Here is a 22,627-nt window from a genome sequence, read left to right as displayed (position 1 = left end):
ACTAACATCTTGGATTCTTTCTTGGTTTTGCTACTAGAGGATGTGATGCTTGGTAGGGTTTATGAAAACACAAAAAAATTCATCAACAAAATGCACAGATTTCTTAGGACCATAGAAATTTCTCTTAGCAAATAGCTCTTTGAAAATTTATGATAATAAATGAATTTGATTCCTTCCCTTTTGACAAATTTCACTTTCCAATCACCATAAGTGCTTGGTACAATTGCTTGTTTTGTGACAAAATATCTTCCACTCAGTTTGACCTTAGTGCTTGGTAGAGTAATTCACATCTTGGTATCTACATAGTGACTTAGTGTATCCCAAGCATGCTCAACAGGGTCTTACAACCCAACCAAGCTCAGGAAGGTCTATATTTTCCTTAAACACATAGTGATCCTTTTGCATCTTGAATGCTAATATGGATCTTTCCTTTTATCTAACTAGAATTAATGTAAGATATTTACTTCAAAGTCTTAGTTCCAATTATCCATGTGGGAGATCAAGTAGAAATTCTTGAGTCACCTAGTTCTTGAGTGACATGTACTTCATGGCTCAAACTTGCATTCTCAAAAGATTTTGGAATTCATTGCTACCTCATTTTCTTTCTGATGTTGTCAAACTGGGCTTTCTTTTCATCTTCAATTCTTCTAGTGTTTATATAGTTCTTGGTAAGGTACCCAAGTTCTATATAAATAAAATATCTTCTAGTGGTGTCTCTTCTCCTCATGTGATGTTTCACACACTTTTCTCCAATGTGTCCAAATTCTCCACAGTAGTGGCATCTACACCATGTGTCGTAGTCCCAACCAAATATAGCTTTCACAATCTATTTTTCTGGGTTCAATATCTTAGTTTCACATTCAAAAGATTTTCACCCATGTTTCTTGCATTTGTGACATTTTCCTTCAAATTTCGGTTTCTATTTGCATTCATTAGCTCTATGACCATTCTTATTACAATTGTAACATTTTCCATTGAATTTAGCTTTACCATTACTCGAACTTGTGTTTGATGTGTGACCTATCTTACCATAGTGATTGCAATTAGGCCTTTGATTCTTTTGAGCTCCTTGCTTGGATGATTCACCTTCTTCTGTGTATCCTATTTTTGCGTAACCTTTCTATATATATTGACTTTCATCATTCAACTAATTCATGTCTACTTGAGATTTCATCATCCTCTCATTGGTTTTCTTTTTCATGTTTCTATCATTTTGCAATCTTTCATTATCTAATCTTAGATTCATGATTTCTTCATTTGCATTAGCAAGGTAATCAATGAGGTCTACCTATTGAAGGGATAGATGCTGAATTTCATTGTTCTTTCCTTCTATCTCTTCTTTGGCCTTGTCTTTTTCTTCCATTACTTCACACAATCTTACTGACTAATTTTTATTTTCTCTTTTTAGCTTTCTAAATTTGTCTTGAAGGTTATAATTATTTTCTAATAGTTCTCTAATTGACTCATTAGCTTCATTTGAATTTCTTTTTGAATAAATATCTTCAATTCTTTCTTCAATGTAGAGTTTGTCATTCATCTGTACTAAAAGATCTTTTCTTCTTTTCAAGGATTGAGAGAGTTTATCATTTTCTCTTTTAAGTTGTGCAATAGCCAATTCCAAATCCAACTTTTCATTATGAATAGCCTTATGAAGTCTGAATACCTCCATTGCTTCTGATCTTTGCTCGATTTGTTAGACTTCTTCTTTGTGAAGCACAATGCTTTGATACCAATTGTTGGAAATATAAGATAGGCTAGGTTATTAAGAGGTGAGGGGTAAATTAGAAACCAATAAAACTTAATCTTAATTCACCAAAATTAATCCTTCACATGTATTCTAATCTAATTGCATGCATGAAAAACTAAAAGCATTAAAACATTCATAACACTTTGACACAAGATATGGTGACCAAGAAACCTTCCAAATAGACACTAAAACTGGGCTAGGGATGATACCCATAAGCTTTAGTATTGTAGTATAAAGTTGGTTGGTTAAGGCTTACAATTGATCACATCTGATAATCTACCCTATTAGTAGCAATAAGGGCTGCTAGGTCCACATTGTGAAAGGATTTTCAAAACATACAATGAAGTATGCACTCAATAAAGATATTTACAAAAGACTATTAAGTCTACGTTGTGAAAGGATTTAACTGTTCAACCTGGTAGGATGAACCACTAGCCAATCTCTGATCTACAACTTTGATTTTCTGGTTGATATTTCTTTAGAGTGTAATGATCACCTTGCTGTCATAGATAAATCTTTGTTTCTCCTTATACTGCTTGTAGCCTTTTTACTTCTCACTTCTACTCTTACACATATATTTCCATATTCATTGCTTTTAGTCCTATTTGAATGTAATAAAATACATTACATATATACTAATCCAAATAAGAATTCATCATAGTTGGCTACAATACAAGTTTTACCAAAATACACAAATTCGTCCCAACTACTGGTACTTGGGTTCTAAAGACAAACTCGATGAGGTTCTGATACTTGACAACCATTGTCAACATTCAACATCATTATGCTCTTGGTAGACATAGAAGCTCAATTCATACTAATCACTTCCAAGTAGTCTAAACCTAGTTAGCACTAGTAACTCAATGAATGCTTCAAAACTTGGCATATAAACTAAATCACTTGGTTGACACATCCTAGTCTAGTCAACACTAGATTCACATCACTGATTCTACAAACTCTTTAAACACCGAAGAACTTAGTTTGCACTATGCAACTTGGTAAACATTATGAAGCTATGTTTACATTGATAATCAACTTAGTAGATACTAGTTAGTGTGAACTAAATACTATTTTTGGAACTTGATAGTAACTATAGCACTTGGTAGAATCTAAATTACTTAGTTAACATAGTAAACTGCAAGATAAGTTTGATAGCTGCTAACCATTTGACTAAATGTGAGTCACTAATAAAAAAACTTGACTATAATGTTAAAAATAGTAATTTCTTATCCTTGGAATGGAAACTTCATGCATTGATGGTATGTTGAAGGCATTGCTTTCATTACATGTATCCATGCTCTCCCTAAAAATATTTTGTATGCTAGAGGAATATCGAGGACTTGACAAGTAACATATGTTTCTATAGGAGCCATATGAGCTTGAACAAAGCCTTTCAAGTTGCAAAAATTCATATTTATGATTTTCAAAAAAATTGAGTAATAGTGATTGCAAACAACCTGCAACAATGTGTAGATCATGAAACTATACCCCAAAACAAAAACAATTTCTCAAAAAGACGAGTCTATATCAGGGAGATATCGCTATTTGAAAATCACCTCTGTAATTATTTTTCTCAAATCAATATCATCACACCTCCAAAAATCAAATGACTCTAGATTTCATCTAAGATGTTCAATTTTGATGAAACAAGAGCTGATCTAGGAGTTTTTTGACTTTCCAAATGCAATGTCAACATCTAATTTTCACTAGCAAGCTCCAATGTTGACTTGCAAAAAAACATTGTCCAATGGCTATGTAATGAAACTCCTATGGCTCCAATACCATATAAGAATTTGGTATAGCTCTCATACCATGTAAGAATTTTCCTAAGGAAAGAATAAAATGCCAAAATCTAGAAGCTCAAGAGAGACAAGATATGATCAAATGTGAATGGATTAATTATATAATTAGATGAATACATCATAGAACTATCCTGTATATAAAGGCAACTGATATATTTAGGATTCATACAAGAGATAATAATAACAACTAAGAACATGTCTACCAAGAGTGGATTATCCTCCATTGTGCACGAAATTATCTACAACAATGAGCAACAATGAGAGGATAAGAATGCAAAGGTATATCTCATAAAAAGATGTAGTAGACAACATGTGCTCAATTGGAGTGCTAACTATTCTATTGTCTACATGACAACTAATATGAATATGCATTATCCGAAGCAAACTTAAGTAAAGTTTAAATGGTAAATACGTATTTACACCAACAAAGGTGATGATCATGCAAAAAAGAATGAGATTGCAAAATTAGATTTGCACAATTCAAGATGCTAAGATGATGGAAGATGAATCTATGAGAATTTATGTAGGTAGAATATCAATAATTGTTGTAGGAATCTGGTCCCTTGGTGGAACTAAAGGAGACCATGAGGTTATATGGAAGATTTTGAAAAGTTTGACACCACCATTCAAGAAAACAACTCACATGATTCAGCTAGTAATACCCTACACCAAAGATTTAACAAAGGAAACATTTCTTGGAAGATTAGAGTCTATAGAGTAGAACTAAGGCAATTTGGAGAATTAGTTAGAGTTGAGACAAGCTTCAGTGCTCTAAACATTTGACCTAATCTATCAAGAAGTGAAATTTCAAGAGGATATTTTTCCACTAGTAGCAGATTTGAAGAATATAAGAAGATTGAGGAAGGAATATCCCTTCTAGTAAGAAGAGAGAAAGATGGTAAGACAATCTTCAAGTGTTGGACTTGTGATGAATATGGTCATTATGCATCTAAATGTCCTAAAAGAGAGCAAAAGCTTAAAAGAAAATTTAAGCCTAGAAGAGATAAGGATACAAGTTATTTTTATGCTAATGGGGATGAAGAATCTAATGAAAGAGGTCATAGTGAAAGTGATGGTGAATTAGGACTTGTGGCTATCAATGAAGATGATCTAGATAGAGAAATTAGAGAAGCAAGAACTTTAATTTCCCAAGTTGAAATGAAGTTAGATTGGATAATTGATAGTGGTTGTTCACATCATATGATTTGTGATATGATTAAATTTGTTAAATTCAAAAATTATGATGGAGGTATTGTTAGGCTCATTAACAATCTAGCTTATCATATTACATGGATTGGATCAATCACTTTAGATGGAAGGAATAAAACTAACAATGTTTATTTTGTTGATGGTTTGAAGCATAATCTATTGAGTGTTGGATAGTTGGTGGACATGGGATATCTATTGCAGTTCATAGAGAAGACTTGCATTATCAAGGATAAGGATGGAAAGATGTTGGAACTAGAACCAGATCTAGAGGTAATGTATTTGAGTTTAATCGTACTGAGATGGCATGTTTGGTTGCAAAAGTTGATAACAGTTGGTTATGGGATGGGAGATTTTTCCATTAAAAAAATTGACAATATTGTGAAGGTTAGTAGCACATTTGTAGTTAGAGATTTTCCCAAAATAATAAACCCTACTAATGTTGTGTTCAAAGAATATATTTTGGCTAAGTAGAAGAAAGTGTCCTTTCCTAGAAAGAAGTTAACTACCACAAAGAAGTTGGAGATCATTCATACAGATCTATGTGGTCCTTCAAGAACAAGAGGATTCTATGGTGAAAGGTACTTTATGATTTTTGTTAATGATTTCACTAGAATAATGTGGCTAGCATTTCTTAAAGAGAAATCAAAATATTTTGAGATGTTTAAGATATTTAAGAGAAGAATTGAAAATCAATCTAGTGTTAAGATAAAATGTTTAAGATCAGCTAGTGGAGGAGATTTTACCTCTAGAGAGTTTAACATATTTTGTGAAGAGAATAGAATCAAAAGATAGATATCTATACCAAGAAAACCTTAAAAAAATGGGATTGTTGAGAGGAGAAACAAATCTATAGCAAAAGATGCAAAAGCAATGTTATTTGAGAATAATGTCTCAAAGACATTTTGGACAGAAGTAGTTAATACAATAGTGCACACTCTGAATAGAGTATAGATTAGACAAGGTATGAGTAAGACACCTTATGATTTATGGTTGGATCATTCACCATCAGTCAAATATTTCAAAATATTTGGGAGAAAATGTTACATTAAGAGAGATGATGACATTGGTAAGTTTGATCCTAGAAGTGATGAAGGTATGTTTCTTGGTTACTCATTAAAGAGAAAGGCATATAGATATTTCAACTATAGAACTGAGAGAATAGTCGAGTGCACACATGTAAGAATTGATGAAAAGTATAGTACTGAAGAAAAGATGATAGATTATAATTTTGATGAAGAAGAGGATTATTCTAGAATTGTTAAACATAATGTTGAAGTTCTTCTTGAGACTAACAATGACCTGAGTAATGATGTGCTATATGTTGAGCATAGTGAAGAACAAAGGTACAAACCTAGGGATGAGATAAGAGTTGAGATGTCAACTCCTACCTCCAACAAAACCATGACAAAAAATCATCCTCTAGAGTAGATAATTGGAAGCAAGGATAAAGGTTAGATGTTAAGGAACAAAGTGAATGAGGAACTATGTCTAATTTCTCAAGTGGAACCTAAGAGCATAGATGAATCTTGTAAGATGATCATTGGATTCAAGAAATGAAAGAAGAATTGTATCAAATTGTGAAAAAAGAGACATGGGAATTAGTTCCTAGACCTAAAGACAAGAATGTGATAGGAACCAAATGGGTATTCAAGAATAAGATGAATGAGCAAGGAGAAATTTTGAGAAACAAGTCTAAAGAAACTAGTAACCTATTGGTTAGGTTTTCTTAATCAAGAAGCAACTAGAAAATTCTTTGTTAGGTTTTCTTTATCAAGAAGCAACTAGAAACTTCTTGGTTAGGTTGTCTTGATCAAGAAGCAACTAGAAACCTCATTGTTAGGTAGTATAAAAAGGAGGTCAAGAGAGGCATTTGGTGAATAGGTGAACAGTGGATCACAAGTTGTAGAAGCATTTACAATGTTAGCAAATGAGTTTATTGTCATAGCAAATAGTCTTGCAGTGTTAGCAAGGGCGCAGTGATAGCATTAGGGAAAAAAGAGGGGAATATCAGTAGAAGAAATTGAGAGGTTGTCTAAATTGTTCCAGTGAGGGGCAAAGAATTTTGTATCTCTTGATTTACTAAAGTAAATATAGTTTCCATCTACAAAAATGGTTTTCCCTTAGGGGTTTTTCTAGGGACAATTTATCCAAAAATATTGTGTTCTCTATGTTATGAATTTCTTTTCATATTTTATTGTTGAAATTGTGGATTTTTTTTTTTAATATTAGTTGTGAATTTTTTTTTTGATTAGGTATAATAGGTTTTGCAGGGATCTTGAAACCCAAATTTTTATAGCAAAAAGATCAAAATGAAATAGTCTAAAAAAACAAAAAACTACCACAAAAGGGTGAAGACAAAAGAAGGCCCGTAGCCAAAGAGCAAAGGCTAGAGACAAAAAAGAAAAGCCAGGCGAACAGGCTAGTGGTTGTCCATGTCCATGGCCTACAGGGTTTTTACAACATCATTGTCCTTTTGAATAGCCACACCCTCCTGAATCCTGGTAGGAGTGTTCATCTGGTTCCCTGGCCTCTTTCTAAAATTCATCCCAGTTGAATCCTTGCTCTATGTTCTGCTTTGCATCCCTATCAAGGCCAGTTGTAGTCAAATAGTCCCCCAAATTGACAATATTCTCATTCAAGGTGTGAAGGGTGTCCACTATCTATTTGGTGATTATCTGGTGGACATAATCTAGCTGTTGGACCTTCTACTCAAGCTGGGTGAGTCCGTCATCCTGATGGTCTCTGGAGTGCTGACCTCTGTCTTTCTCTTAGCTTCTCACTTGGTCATTGCTTCCTCTGGCTTCTTGGTCCTTGTCAGTACCCTGGATGTTGGGCTAGTTGTTCATATCCTTTAGAGCCTCAATTTCTTGAAAAAGACACTTGATGGAATGAAAGTTGTCAATTAGTTGTGAATTTCTTTCCAGTAGTTTAATAATTGTTTACAACAATAGATTATTAATTAGTGACTGCAATAGTGTTAATTTTCACATGGTAATGGAGTAGTGTTGAGGGTAGAAAAATTTCTCCCTAGGAAAGAAATTAAGTATTGATCTCTTTAGTATTATTATTTCTTTAATCCCTTGATATGGCTTTAGCTACTTTGAGAGATCAGAACAGATTAGATGGCGCCTCAAATTTTGGTGTCTACAAGGCCAAAATTTCTTTATTGTTGGAAGAGAATGGTATCAAGGAATGCATTACCATTGTTGTAGCTATACCAACGAATGTGACACAACTTGTAGAATATAAGAAGGATGATGCCAAGTTGAGGAGGATTATCCTTGATGGTGTCAATGATAATATTGTTCCACATATCTCAGTACTAGACATGGTGAAGAAGATGTGGGATGCCATTCTAAATCTATACCAGAATGCTACCACCAATAGGAAGATGATTCTCAAAGAGAAGTTGGGAATAACGAAACGAACTAGGGAGAAGATGTTACAAGTTACCTCACAAGGCTTATACTTGTTAAAGATGAGTTAGCAATTGTTGGAGATAGTCCAAGTGATGATGAGTTACTGAGAATAGCCTTAAATGGGTTTTTTAAACAATGGAGTATCTTTGTTCAAGTTGTCCATGGATGAGATACCTCACCAAGTTGCAATCAACTATGGACTAATTTCACATAGTTGGATTTTAGACTAAGTCTTGTAAATGGGGCCAAAAAGAGTCAAAAAAGCGAGGTGGAATAGCATAACATTCCCCTAGAACGGAAAAGAAGAGCAAAGAAGGGATCTAGGAAATGATCGAATTCACAAAGTGATAAGAAGAAGAAGGACCTTTCTAAGGTCAAGTGCTTTGGATGTCATGAGTATGGTCACTATGTCAGTGATTTCCTAGAAAGGACAGCTTCAACAAGTGTAAAAGAACTCTCCATTAGACTAGAACATGAGTTTGCACTTATAGCTTACATGGTGAGCTCAATCTCATAGAATATCTGGTTTATAAATAGTGGGGCATCATCTCATATGGTATGAGTTATAGAGTAATTCTCTAGTTATAAGGAGTAGGACATCAATGCCCATATTTCTATGGGGAACTTGTCCAAACTCAACCTGGTTGGTAAAGGGACAATTTAGTTTCAGAGGGAGAATGGAAAGATAATTCCATTTCATGATGTCTTGCATGTGCCAAGCTTAGGTATTAATTTTATTTTTGTATATGTTCTTTTGGATAAGGGCTATAATGTACTCTTTAGAGGGACACTTGTGTTGATAAAGCACAAGGATTGGAAGTCACCCATAACTGTTGGAGTTAGGAGTCATTGCCTTAAGAAGTTGCAATTTGATACTCCTAAGGTACTCATGATAAACACTAATCCTAGAGATCTTGGAAAGCTATGGCATAGAAGGAAGAGCCATATTCATCATGGAGTACTCAAATTGCTTCCTGAGATAGTGACAGGTGTTCTAGAGGTGAGCACATAGCATGATGATGTATGTAAAAGATGTGTGTTGGGGAACTTTTTGGAAGAATCTTTTCCAAGGAGTGACACCAAATCTAAAGGTCTTCTTCATCTCGTACATTCAGATGTATGTGGACCAATGTTGACAAGGTCTATTAGAGGATATGAATACTATGTTACTTTTATCAATGATTTCTCTAGGAAGACCTAGATATACTTCTTGAAGACCAAGGATGAGGTTTTTAGTTAGTTCCAAGAGTTCAAGGCTCTTGTGGAGAACTCTATAGGAAACATGATAAAGGTTATTTGGTCAGACAATAGAGGTGAGTAGAAAGGAAATAGCTTTGATTCATTTTGTATCAGAGAAGGAATCAAGAGAGTGTGAATTGTTCCTTACAATCCATATCAGAATGGAGTTTCTAAGAGGAAGAACCATTCTATATTATATGTGGCAAGGGCTCTGCTATAATACTAGGATATGCCCTACTACTTATGGACAAAAGTGTGTAGTACAACAGTATACATTCAAAATAGAGTTCCACACAAGCTACTAAGGAGGATGACACCAAAGGAAAGTTTCATAGATAAGAAGCCTGATCTTAGCCATTTCATAATATTTGGGAGTTTGGCATATTTTCATATTCTAGGTGAACATGTACCAAGTTAGATTAGACTATAGAGAGGGGGTACTTTGTTGTTTATAGTGAAACCTCAGAAGCATATAGAATTTTTATCCTTGAAACCAAAATAATTATTGTTAGGCATGATGTAAAGTTCATGGAGGAAGAGGAATTGAGAAGGTCTAGAGATTTGCTAGTAGATGATCAGAGTGAGTGACTAATAGAAGCTTCAAGGGCTAGTCAGGGGTAGAAAAGCACAAGTATAGTTACCAGTACAAGTGTAGGCTCAAGTGGTGAATATTCATAGAGAATGGAGCAACATGTACAATAGGAAATATATCTAGAAGACTTAGAGCTTGATATTTTATCATCTACAGTTGGTAGCAAGAACCACAAGGTTCAAGAGACACAAATGGATACTCAAGAGTTTATGCGAGCTCCTAGGAAGAGTACTAGATAGTGAAGATAATAAGCAAGGTTCAATGACTATGTAGCATTAGTTAGTCAGTTGGTAGAAATTGAACCTTCTAGCTATAAGGAGGGAGGTAGTGCCTAGACCAATAGATAGGGCAGTCATTGGATCATGTTGGATCTATAAGATAAAGCACAATGCAGATGGTAGCACCAAGAAATACAAGGAAAGGTTTGTGGCCAAGGTGCTCTCTTAGAAGGAGGGAATAGACTATAAGGAAACATTTACATCAGTGGCTAGGTATCCTTCTATATGAGCTATGATCTCATTTGTAGCACAAATGGGATAGCAGATCCATTAAATGGATGTCAAGATAACATTCCTTAATGGTGAGTTGAAGGAGGAGGTATACATAGAGCAACTAGAAGGCTTTGTAGCACACATACAAAGAGACCCGCATATGCATATTGAAAAGAATGCAGTTCACAACAACCAAGCATGTATTGCATTACTTGCATGGTATGTCTAATTATGGGATCAGATATGTTCGAGGTGAAGGTATTAGGTTGATGATCTATACTAATGTAGATTGGGTAGGAAGTACAATGGATAAAAGGAGCACTTTAGGGTGTTTTAACAATTTTGGATTAGGAGTTGTATCTTGGTTGAGTGGGAAGCAAAAATCTATGGCTTTGAGTTTAGCAGAAGTAGAATACATAGTAGCTAGTATGGAAATATGTGAATCTATATGGATTTGGAAGTTGTCAGTAACCTTGTTTGGTCAGAAGGTTGAGACTATTGTGATACACTATGACAACAAAAGTTCCATCAAGTTGTCTGAGAATCTAGAGTTGCATGATAGGTCTAAATATATAGACATTAGATATCACTTCATTAAAAATTGTGTACAATAGGGGTTGTTCAGCTATAGTACATACTTATAGAGGAGTAGGTAGTAGACATTCTGACTAAGGCATTGAGGAAAGCTAAATTCATCTTCTTCAGAGATAAGTTGGGTATCATGTAGCACAACTTCCTCACTAAGAGGGACTGTTAGTTTTAGGTAGCTTGGATAGCTATTCATCCTTATGAGATTAATTAACAAATATTTGTTAATTAATCGACTCCTTCTAGAAGCAACTATTAACCTATTGGTTTGGTTGTCTTAATCAAGAAGCAACAAGAAACTTCTTAATTATTTTGTCCTAATCAAGAAGCAATTAGAAACCTCTTGATTAGGTAGTATAAAAGGGGGGTCAAATGAGGAATTTGGTGAATAGAGGAACACAAGTTGTAGAAGCATTTGCAATGTTAGCAAATGAGTTTGTAGTGATAGCAAATAGTCTTGCAGTGTTAGCATAGGCACAATGATAGCATTGTGGATAGCATTAGGGAATATCAATTGGAGAAATTGAGAGGTTGTTTGAATTCTTCTAGTGAGAGGCAAGGAATTTTGTATCTATTGATTTGCTGAAGTTAATATATTTTCCATCTGTAGAATTGGTCTTTCCTTAGGGGTTTTTCTAGGGACAATTTGTCCAAAAATATTGTGTTCTCTATGTTATGAATTTCTTTCTATTTTTTATTGGTCAAGTTGTAGTTGTGTTATTTTTTGATATTAGCTATGAATTTATTTCTAGTAGTTTAATAAATTTTTACGATAGGAGATTAATAATCAGTGACTGCAATAGTGTTAATTTTCACAGATTCTAGGTAAATCATGTTTTCAATATTTGTTATTAGATAATTTCCTACCTACCTTTCTCTTTGTGATTTTTCTATTTCATAGACAATTCTTGTCCTAATTGGGGCCACTATGACATTTTATTTTTAAAATTGGGTTTGTTAGGCCTTGCATAGTATTATTCAACTACAACAACAAGGACAAGGACAATATCTAGGGATTTGCACATTCTATGCCTCTGACTCGTATGAATTATAAGAACACGCAAAAAATATTTTAAGAAATTCCTATTAATCTTGTTTTCTTAGGCTATAAATAATTTGTCTTATGCCTTGATTGTCTTTTCCTATTCCCATCTAGGTTGTCAAGAAATCAGGCTCTCAAAAAATTTTATACATAAGAGCTCTTTCTTTTAGATTTTTGTCCATAGGTTTGTTTACTCTTTCATTCTTATTATGCCTCATTTAATAATACACTTTCATGTTCATCATACAAATTTGTGTATATATGTATAGTAGCTTATCTTATAATTATACTATACAAAACAAATATGGACAATCAACTTCTGGATCCCTTTGATGGCTTGCTTGTGCTTCTAAGGAAAAAAATTAGAGATATCACCTTGTGTTTCATGGTTATCTACCAAAAAAAGTAAAAATTAAAATATAATGCTAGAGTAAGGAAACTGATGTTTTCATTGTGCTCAGAATTATTAATTTTTTTCAATATTAAGTTCTTACATTCTAAAGTTTGAAGAAGTTTAAAGAACTTTATTTTAAAAATTTATTTATGTATATTAATTCCTAAATTCTTATGTATCTTAATTTTAAACTCAAACAATAACATTCAAAACTTCAACTTCCATCTACAAGCTTCTCATTATTTCCTTCACCAGAATGAAGCTTCTCCCAATATTCTCACACATCTACCCCTATAAATTTCTTGCACCACTATGAAGCTTCTCATAATCTTCTCGCACATTTACCCATGTAAAGCCTTATATTTTCATTGTGAACATCAACTCATCTACAACCCACATTTTAATTCTTCTATGTCCACTCACAGAAAGGTGTGAGTTGTAAGGAGTAGCAAATAGCAACAATCTTGATCGACATTTTCTGAACAACTTCTACTTTCTTAGCATACAAATACAATTAGCTATCTATAGATTCAGGATAGAGGCGGGTAGTTCAAAGGTAAATTTTATATATAGGTAAATTTGTCTATAGGGACCAAATTTTTCTATCACCAAAACATACAAATATATGAATTCACCAAAAAATACCTATAAGAATTGATCTTCAAATCTTGGATTTTAACCATACTTGTAACATTTCATCCCTTTAATCTAAAGAAATCCAAGGTCTTTTATAAATTTGTCCATTAATTTAATTTATTTATAGGAATTTTATCTTGCTTAAAAAATGCTTAATTTAATTTATTTAGCAATCAATTATAACATTCTAATTTATTTTCTTATGTATATATTTCATGGACATGACTAATATATAAATTATGTTATGCAAGTTACTCATCTCTTTCTTTAACTAGAAAGTACTCATCTCTTTCTTTAACTAGTATCTGAAAACATGTTTACAACTAATACTTATGATCAGAATATGAAATGCAAATAGTGAATGTATACCTACTTGTTTAGTATAAACTTCAACAATCAAAAGAAGGGAAACTTTAATTTTACTCCAACGACAAACAACAACTATGTGATTTTGCACCATCCCTAAAGTTGTATCTATTTTGTTTTAGACCAATTTAAGAGTTTTGTTCTTTCAAATAAATCAATATTTAGAAACTTCCTTAGGATCTACTAAAAAATTATATTATAGAAATAATAATACAAGCCATAAGTTGAACCACCATTCTTATAGTTTTATTGAAGAATGTAGTTCAATTAGACTTATGAAATTGGAAATAAAAAACAATAAATACATTGAATAACCTTACTTCTAGCATGATTGTTATTCTCCATTGTAGACCTCAATAGAACCAATATTAGAAATTTTTTAATTATAAATTATAATAGAAACAACCATGAAATGATTTTCTTTGACCTAACAAAGAAAAATTTATGCAATTGCAAAAATATTTATGTCTGAGACTAAGCCATACATCCCATGCACAAGAATTATTTGGACTATCTAAACCCAATAAAATTAAAATATATATTCACAAAGGTTCCCACTTAATTTTGAAAGAATAAACTTCCATTTTAGAATCTTTAAAGAAAATGAAACTACGTATTATGGTGAAGTTTAAATTCTTCGGCTCTTTTCTATATCATCTATGCATGTGCAAAAAATAAAGACACTTTCAATATATTACTATGTTTAGTAAAGTGTAGTGAGAAGGGAATTTACTCTAGATATTTTAATTGAAATGACTTTGGTAGTCATGTGTGTTATATATATGCAGATGATATCCATACTCTGCATTAATTTCACCAATGACACTCCTATTGATTTTGCACTTGTGAACATCATTGATAGTGTAAAGGAGACTCCTCAAATGTTTCCTGCATTCTCATGTTATGTACCCAAATTATGGCTTTCAAATAGGGTACAAGACCTAAAATCCTAATTAAGATTATATTTTATAGAATGTCTTAAGAGGTTTGAAATCACAAGCATGGTGCAAAATGTGGAAGCATAGACAACGTGTGCAAACTATTTTATAGAATACCGCAAGGAGATTTGACCTCATGGACTGCCTTGATTATGTGATAATGCACAAAATAGATTTTTTGAAAAGGCTTTAGATGAACTCAAAGAAATTCATTCAACAAGTATAAAGGAAAAGTTTACATCCTTCACCAGTGTCATTTCAGTCCATGCCAAAATGGAAGCTTTGGAATAATAGGTAAATGTGTAAATTTTGAGAATCTAATATTTTAGATATACATTTTTTTATCCCAATGAAACATATTCTATATTATTTATATATATTGTTTTCCCAATCTAAGAAATCTTTAAAAAACTTATAAACTATTTGCATGATTCAAAATCAATACCCCTTAGAATAAAGTTAATAATCATCATCCAATATTGGATAAACATCCTACCAGGTTTACTCCTTCATAAGAATTACTAATCATTTTATAAATATGCTTCAACAAGAATCCTTAAAAATTTCTTGATTATATTTTCTTTCAATCTCTAGATTGTACTAAAAAAATGAGATGGAAGATAAATTTGCAGCCATGTTAATTCTCTATCTGGTAGAAGTTTCACCAAGCAGGCTAAGTCTAGGTCCATGATTTTTTTGCACCATTCATCATTGTGTATGATGTTTGGTGCATTTACTCCTTTCTATTGTGAATAAAAAAATAAGTTCCCAAATTCCACTCCCTTGTAAATTTTAATGTGGTGATGAATTGTCACTTGCAGTATTAGAATGGTTGTATTATGTATCTAGTACTATGTATTGTCACATACATTATAAAGATAGAAGCTTTAAAACTTAATAAACTATAAACTAACCTAAAATTGTTCCTTTCTACCATAATATGCATATAGAATCTATTAATCTATCATTGAGTTTTAACACTCTTCCTTTGTCTACCCCTTATCTCTTGCAAGGAAAAGGCTGAGGATTAATAGGAGTAACATATAATCCCTTGCAAATAAAGAAAAACATTATGAGAAAATTAGAAGGCTTGTTGGGATGATGTTTCCAAATTGCTCTAGCAGTACTTCTTGCATGTTTACATAAAAAGGAAGTGAACAAACTAATATTGAAAGGATTTAAATAGAGAAATAAAATTGACACAATAAAGAAAAATACATGACACCAGATTTATCCTTGGTCACCACAATAGTGGCTACATCCAGACTACAGAGTATTAGATTAATATGAAGAAAAAGGTTATTACAAATGAGTAGGAGTAGCATATAAAAGGGCTCCAATAATATTACAAATTAAGAGTCTTTGGAAACCAAGAGACTCAATTATCGGAGGGAACAATGATTTGACTGTTGGCCTTCAGAATATCAACAAACTCCCACCTGAAGGATAACCAATGCTGCAACTGATTACCCAATACCCTGCTCAAAGATTGATCTATCTTTTCTTTACAAGCCCAAGAGAAGTTCTAGCACATTTGAACTTCTCTTTGGCAACAACCTTCATGAATATATCAGCTAGATTGATCTTGGTGTCAATCTTGACATTATTTAGCTTGCCCTCTTCGACTGCATGGTAAGAAAAGTGAGCATGTGCATCAACATGCTTGGAGCAACATTGTGATGACTGATTATGTGCCATGAAGATTGCACTATGGCTGTCACAAAATAGATTATATTCACTTTGATGAACTTTCAAATCACCAAGTAATTGCTGAAGCCAAATCATTTCCCTTGCACCTTCAGAAAGAGCTAAGTATTTAGCTTTAACTAAAGAAAGAGCAATTCAATGTTGCGACTGTTAAGCCCAACTGATTGGAGCTCCAACAAATGTGAAGGTGTAACCTTTGGTAGACCTTCATTTTTCCAAGTCTTTGGCAAGATCAGAATCAGTGTAACCTTGTAGCTAAACTTTGTTTGTGCCAAAACATAGGACCTAATCTGAAGTACCTTTTAGATACCTTAGTATCCATTTGATGGCTTCCCAATGAGATTTTTTGGGATTGCTCATGAACCTGCTCAAAACTCCCATTGCATGAGCAATGTCGGGGTGAGTAGAAACCATAGCATACACCATGCTACCAGTGGCTGATTTGTAGCAAATTTTCTCCATAAATTCCTTTTCCTCTTGTGTTTTAGGACATAATTCAAAACTTAATCAAAAGTGACCAGCAAGAGAGGAATAGCAGTTACTTTTGATTCAGCCATGCCAAATATTTCAAAAACTTTGGCAATATATTATTTTTGAGACAAAGTGATTTCCCTCTTTTTCCTATCCCTTGTGATTGTCATGCCAAGAATCCTTTTGGCCACCCCTAAGTCTTTCATTACAAATTTACTTGCCAATTTTTGCTTCAACTCATTAACTATTCTTTTCTTTGTGCCAATGACTAACATGTCATCGACATAAAGAAGAAGGATGAAAAACTCACCACTTGGAAGTTTCTTCAAGTATACGCATGGGTTTGATTCTCATCTTGTAAAATTATGCTCAGCCATGAAATGATCAAATTTTACATACCACTATCTTGGGACTTTTTTGAGGCCATAGAAGCTTCGATTCAATCTACAATAAAGATGTTCATGTCCCTTCTTTATGAACCCTTGAGGCTGCTCCATGTAAAGTTCCTCTTCTACATCACCATGTAGGAATGCAGTTTTCTCATCAGGTTGTTCTAACTCAAGATCCCACGCTGCTACTAATCCCAGAATAGTTTGGATAGTTGTCATCTTTACAACCAATGAGAAGATTTCATTGAAATCTATCCCTTTTTCTTGATCAAATCCCTTTACCACCAATCTAGCTTTGAAGTGTTTATTGCCTTCCACTTCGTCTTTCACATGATATATCCACTTGTTCCTAAATGGTATTTGATTAGTTGGAAGAGAGACCAAATACCAAGTTTGATTCTTGAGTAAAGAATCTGTCTCTTCATGCATCACTGTTTTCCATTTATCATTGTTGACATCTTTGAGAGCTGCTTTGTATGTAGACGGTTCTAAAAATTTGAAACTAGAATGGAAGGCTCTACTTCTTCAACGTACAATAATTCATAATCAGAGTATTTAGCTAGTATTCTCCTTTCTCTTGTAGACTTTCTCAAGCCTTGAGTATTTTCTTGTTCTCCTATATTTTGAATAGTAGTGCTTTTAGGATAGACATCACTTTGATTTTTATTAGATCCTAAAATGGTCATATCACATAACTCATGAGGGCTTCCTTTTGAGATAACGTATCATCTTTTTTGTGTATTGGAACTATGAGATTTGTTTCCAATATCATGAGGGTATGTGTGATCAAACACTTGATGATTATTTTGAAGTGCACCTTCTCCCTGTGATGCTAAATGTCCCTATAATATATTTGTGTTGAGTGCCTCAAAACCGGTATGTAAAATATGTTGGTTTGAAGACATGTTACCTCTACCTACCATATTACCTACATAGTGAAAGGGAGTTTAACTGCCATGAAACTACCATGAAACTCTCTCCTCTACATGAAGTTGCTCCCATGAATTTTCAAGTTGCTAGTCTGTGCTCCCACCGTGCTCAAAGGGAAAGCATGACACATATTTACCATGATTGCCCTACACATTAACATCCTACAGATCAGTTTGCACACCTTGTGAATTGACTTCTACACCCTGCATCTGTGAATTTTTATTAAATTTGGAAATGTATTCCCTGCCAACACTACACCATGGGCTGATAATGTCTTCTTTGTCCGCACTATGTTGTGCATAGTCACCTACATCGAATATTATATCTATAAAGTGCTCCAAGGTACCCTATAGATTATATTTCCATGAGTTGGACAGAGCACCACATGGTCTTCCTTCTATGGCTTCCTGAAAATCCACTTGCCCAAGCCCAAAGTGGGTATTAAATTGAGAGAGATCATGTAGGTTTTCAATGTTTTCAGTGTAATTGAAATTGCCCTGTATTAGATAATGCTTCTTGTTAGCCATGTTTTCATGGCTCTACTTTTCCACCAATTCTATAGTAGCACAGGGTCTGCCTATTTGATTAGGAACATGTTAAAAAATGATTGAACTTATTGTTGGTTGTGAATGTCTGTTGGTTGTAAACACAAAAATTTCATTTTCATAATTTCCCAAGTTGAATAGGGAATCTTCTGCCTCAGTATGCCATGTATCCTTTGAGGAAGAGATAGGGGCAGGAGCAAGAACTGATGTAGGAGAGAGATTATTTGTGGGATACAGCAACTGCGTATTACTATGGTAAAAGTGGGTGCCATTACTCATCATACCAAATAAAGGAATGAATTCTTTGTTAGGAGTCTCATCTTTAGAATGAGGGAATACCTTTTCATTAAAGATGACATCTCTACTCCTAATGACCTTCTTTTCAGTTAAACTTCAAAGCTTGAAGCCAAACTGATCCTCTCCATATCCAAAAGATATGTAAGGCTCAAATTTAGGATCCAACTTGCTTCTTTTCTCTTTGGGCACATGTACAAAGGCCTGACAACCAAAAACTTTAAGATGAGAGTATGAAACTCTTCTACCTTACCATTCCTCTTTCAAAATTCTGAAGTTCACCCTTGAAGAAGGACTTTGATTAATGATATATATGGTTGTATTACATGCCTCAGCCCACAATTATTTTCCCAATCCTACATTTGAAAGCATACATCGAGCTTTTTCCATTATTGTCCTGTTGAGTCTTTCCACTGCCCCATTTTCTTGAGGGGTGTAGTGTACAACTTTCACCCTATGAATACCATTACCTACACAATAATTTTTAAACTCTAGCAAATAAAACTCACCTCCATTATCTATTTTTAAACATTTGATCTTATGGCCCCTTTGGTTTTCAACAAGAGCTTTGAAAAATTTAAACTTAGAAAAAACTTCAGATTTATTTTCCATCATATATATCCATACATTCCTAGTATAGTCATCAAAGAAAGTAACAAAAAATTTGGAACCTCCTAAAGAGCTTACCTCAACCAGACCAAAGACATCTGAGTGTACAAGTTCCAATGGTTTTTCTTTGAGGTTATGTCCATCTTTCAAGAAGCTGACATGCTTTTGTTTCCTGTAAAGGCAATGTTCACAAAATTAAAAATTTGCTGATTGGAGACTCCGTAATTGATCACTTTTGAGCATTACCTCAAGGTTTTTTTTACTCATGTGGCCTAATCTTTGATGCCAAAGTGTTGCATTGCTGCCCATGACTATCATAGCTGCCCCTATTTCAGTAGGCTTCTCAAGAAGATAAAGATTGCCTACTTTGTTTCCCTTGGCAATTATTCTCGAACCCTTGGTAGCTTTCCAATCATCTGGATGTAAGGATGGATAATATCCTTGTGCAAAGAGCTGACTAACAGAAATAATTTTTTTCTTTAATTTGGGAACATGGCAAACATCTTTTAAAAACCATTGCCTCCATCTTCTAGGTATAACAAAATGTCACCTTTGCCAATTATTTCATAGGATTTGTTGTCTCCAAGAAATACCTCTCCAAATTGACCTTCATGGTAATTTGTGAAACAATCCATACATGAAGTGGCATGGAAGGAGGCTTTAGAATATATCACCCAAGAATCTGATTTTGTGTCACTTGTAGAAAGAACTAAAGCACTGTCATCTTTCTCATAGGCTGTATTTGCTTCAATATTTCTCACATTTTCTTGCACTTTCTTGTAAGCCCAAAAATTTCTTTTTGTGGCCAGGCTTACCACAAAACCTGCATTCTCCATTCCTACCTCTTGACCTTGAACGATTGGGTGATTTGGATTTCCTTTGATTGTTATGGTTATTACCTCTATGATGACTTCTTCCCCTTCGCTCAGTGCTGACCATGGTGAGAGCATCACTAGATGAGGAGTCTTTGTTACTTCTTCTCATGTCTTCACTTAGTAAAGTGGCAACAACTTCATTGTAGGTTAGCTTTGACTTCGTAGAGTTTAAAGTACTTACAGCTGTAACTACGGGATCCCAACTATCAGGTAAAGAGCATAAAAAGATGATGGCTTTGGATTCATCATCTTGAGTCATACCAACTGAGCTTGCTTGATATAGTAGGGTATTCAAATCATTTATATGATTAGACATCGTAGTCCCTTCTTTCATTTTTAGTTTGTAGAGTTTCTTCATAATGAAGATTTTGTTTGCAGCATATGTCGTTTGATACATATTTAAAGTTTGTCCCAAACTTCTTTTGTTGACTTCTCATTTGAGACATTGAACAAGACATTTTTTTCTAGTGAGAGAAAAATGGATGCCATTGCCTTCTCATCCATCTTTTCCCAATCTTCATCAGTCATCGTAGATGGTTTCTTAGACTTTCCTTCGATTGTGAGAGCTAAGTCTTGCTTAACTAGCAAGGAGCAGGTCTGCACTTTCCATAGGCTATAATTCTTGCTTGTAAATTTCTCTATTTTCAAATCCTCCATCTTTTCAAAAAATTCAACATCGATTTTGCAATCTACACACCTCATGCTCTGATATCAATTGAAAGGATTTAAACAAAGAAATAAAATTGACACAATAAAGAAAAATACATGACACCAGATTTATCTTGGTTCACCATAATAGTGGTTACATCTAGACTGCATAGTATTAGATTAATATGAAAAAAAAGGTTATTACAAATGAGCAGGAGTAGTATATAAAAGGGCTCCAATAATATTACAAATGAAGAGTCTTTGGAAACCAAGAGACTCAATTATTAGAGGGAACAATGACGTGACTATTGGCCTTCACAATATCAACAAATATGTCATGCTCATCCAGGAGGTATGTTTTGTGTAGATCTCTACTTTCCTTTTTGTTATGAGATTTTGAGGAGATAAAATAAAATTTTATTCATATGGTACATGTACAAGTGCATGTTTCATTAGAAAGTTCTATTTGATTTAGTTTAACATGTTTAAAAGTGTTTTGACTCAATAAGATACTAACTCATGGATTTTGTAATCATGTTGATGATTGGAATGTTCTCTATCTTTAAAATGTTTTTGATATGAATTGAATATTTTTTGCATCGCACTTTCTAAAAAACTAAAATGTACATAACAGTAGTGCTTGATTGAACCAATACTCACATTACAAAATTTGAATAAGCATGAAATAATTTTTTGCAATACCCCTTAAAATATACATGGTGAGAGAGTGTCTGCATTTGAAAAATTAAGGCTTTAAGTTGCACATACATAGAAAACTTAGCTCAACCAAGTCAAAATCGACTCACCTGGAACCCAAATGAAATGCACCATTGCAAAAATAGGTAGCATTCATCATCATTCTCCATTGATGATTTCTCACCTATGATTGATGATTCAATTAATTTGTCCAATATGTTTCTAAGAATGTCAGCTAGCCTTTCACTAATCAAAATCTTCTATAGAAGAATTTTCAACTTCAAAGAAGGCTTCTAGTCACACACACATCTCTCATTCATTTCACTTTCATCTTCTACTTGTTGAATGTTCTAGCCTAAAACATAAGAAAAAATCACTATTATATAATTATTACTATTTTTTTATTATATTCTTTTTTAATCAATGATTATGAGTAATATTGTAAATCTGATTTAATTAGAGCAGGCCACTTTTTCCATTCTTGGGTTGTGAGCCATTTCTGTTGTAGTTTCTCTTTTATATATCTATAATTGATGGTTTTGTTTACTTTTACTATAAGACATCTTAAATGATTTTCTATTTTATCTTTTCCCTTTCATAAAATTTAATATCCCTTGCTCGATCGTATAGGATTTGGGAAATATTTCTTTAAGTATATGCAAGTATTTTGTCAATCAATAATCTTATATGAATGGTGATGATGATATTTGCACCTTAAGATATCCAAGTTATCCAAGTGTTTGTGCTGCAACTTAGTGTTGTCATGAAGTCATCTTAAAATGATTAGTGCCACAAATTGTGCTACTCAAATGCGACAAGGTTCTTAGGGTGTAATTGATGAATCTAGTTTCAAGGAGTACACATATTGTTTATGCATTTTTTTTTCAAGCCTATATAAACATGGGCTGATTAATTGATAAAAAGGAATATGCTTGTGAGTTGACCATAGGGTTGTACTTGTGATAATAGAAAAAGGTTGGGAGAAGAAGAATATTAGGAA

Source organism: Cupressus sempervirens, chromosome 11, assembly GCF_028749045.1.
Source record: "Cupressus sempervirens isolate cs-2001-9-10 chromosome 11, ASM2874904v1, whole genome shotgun sequence".
NCBI classification, from domain to species: domain Eukaryota; kingdom Viridiplantae; phylum Streptophyta; class Pinopsida; order Cupressales; family Cupressaceae; genus Cupressus; species Cupressus sempervirens.
Note: the sequence above shows the minus strand (reverse complement) of the source record.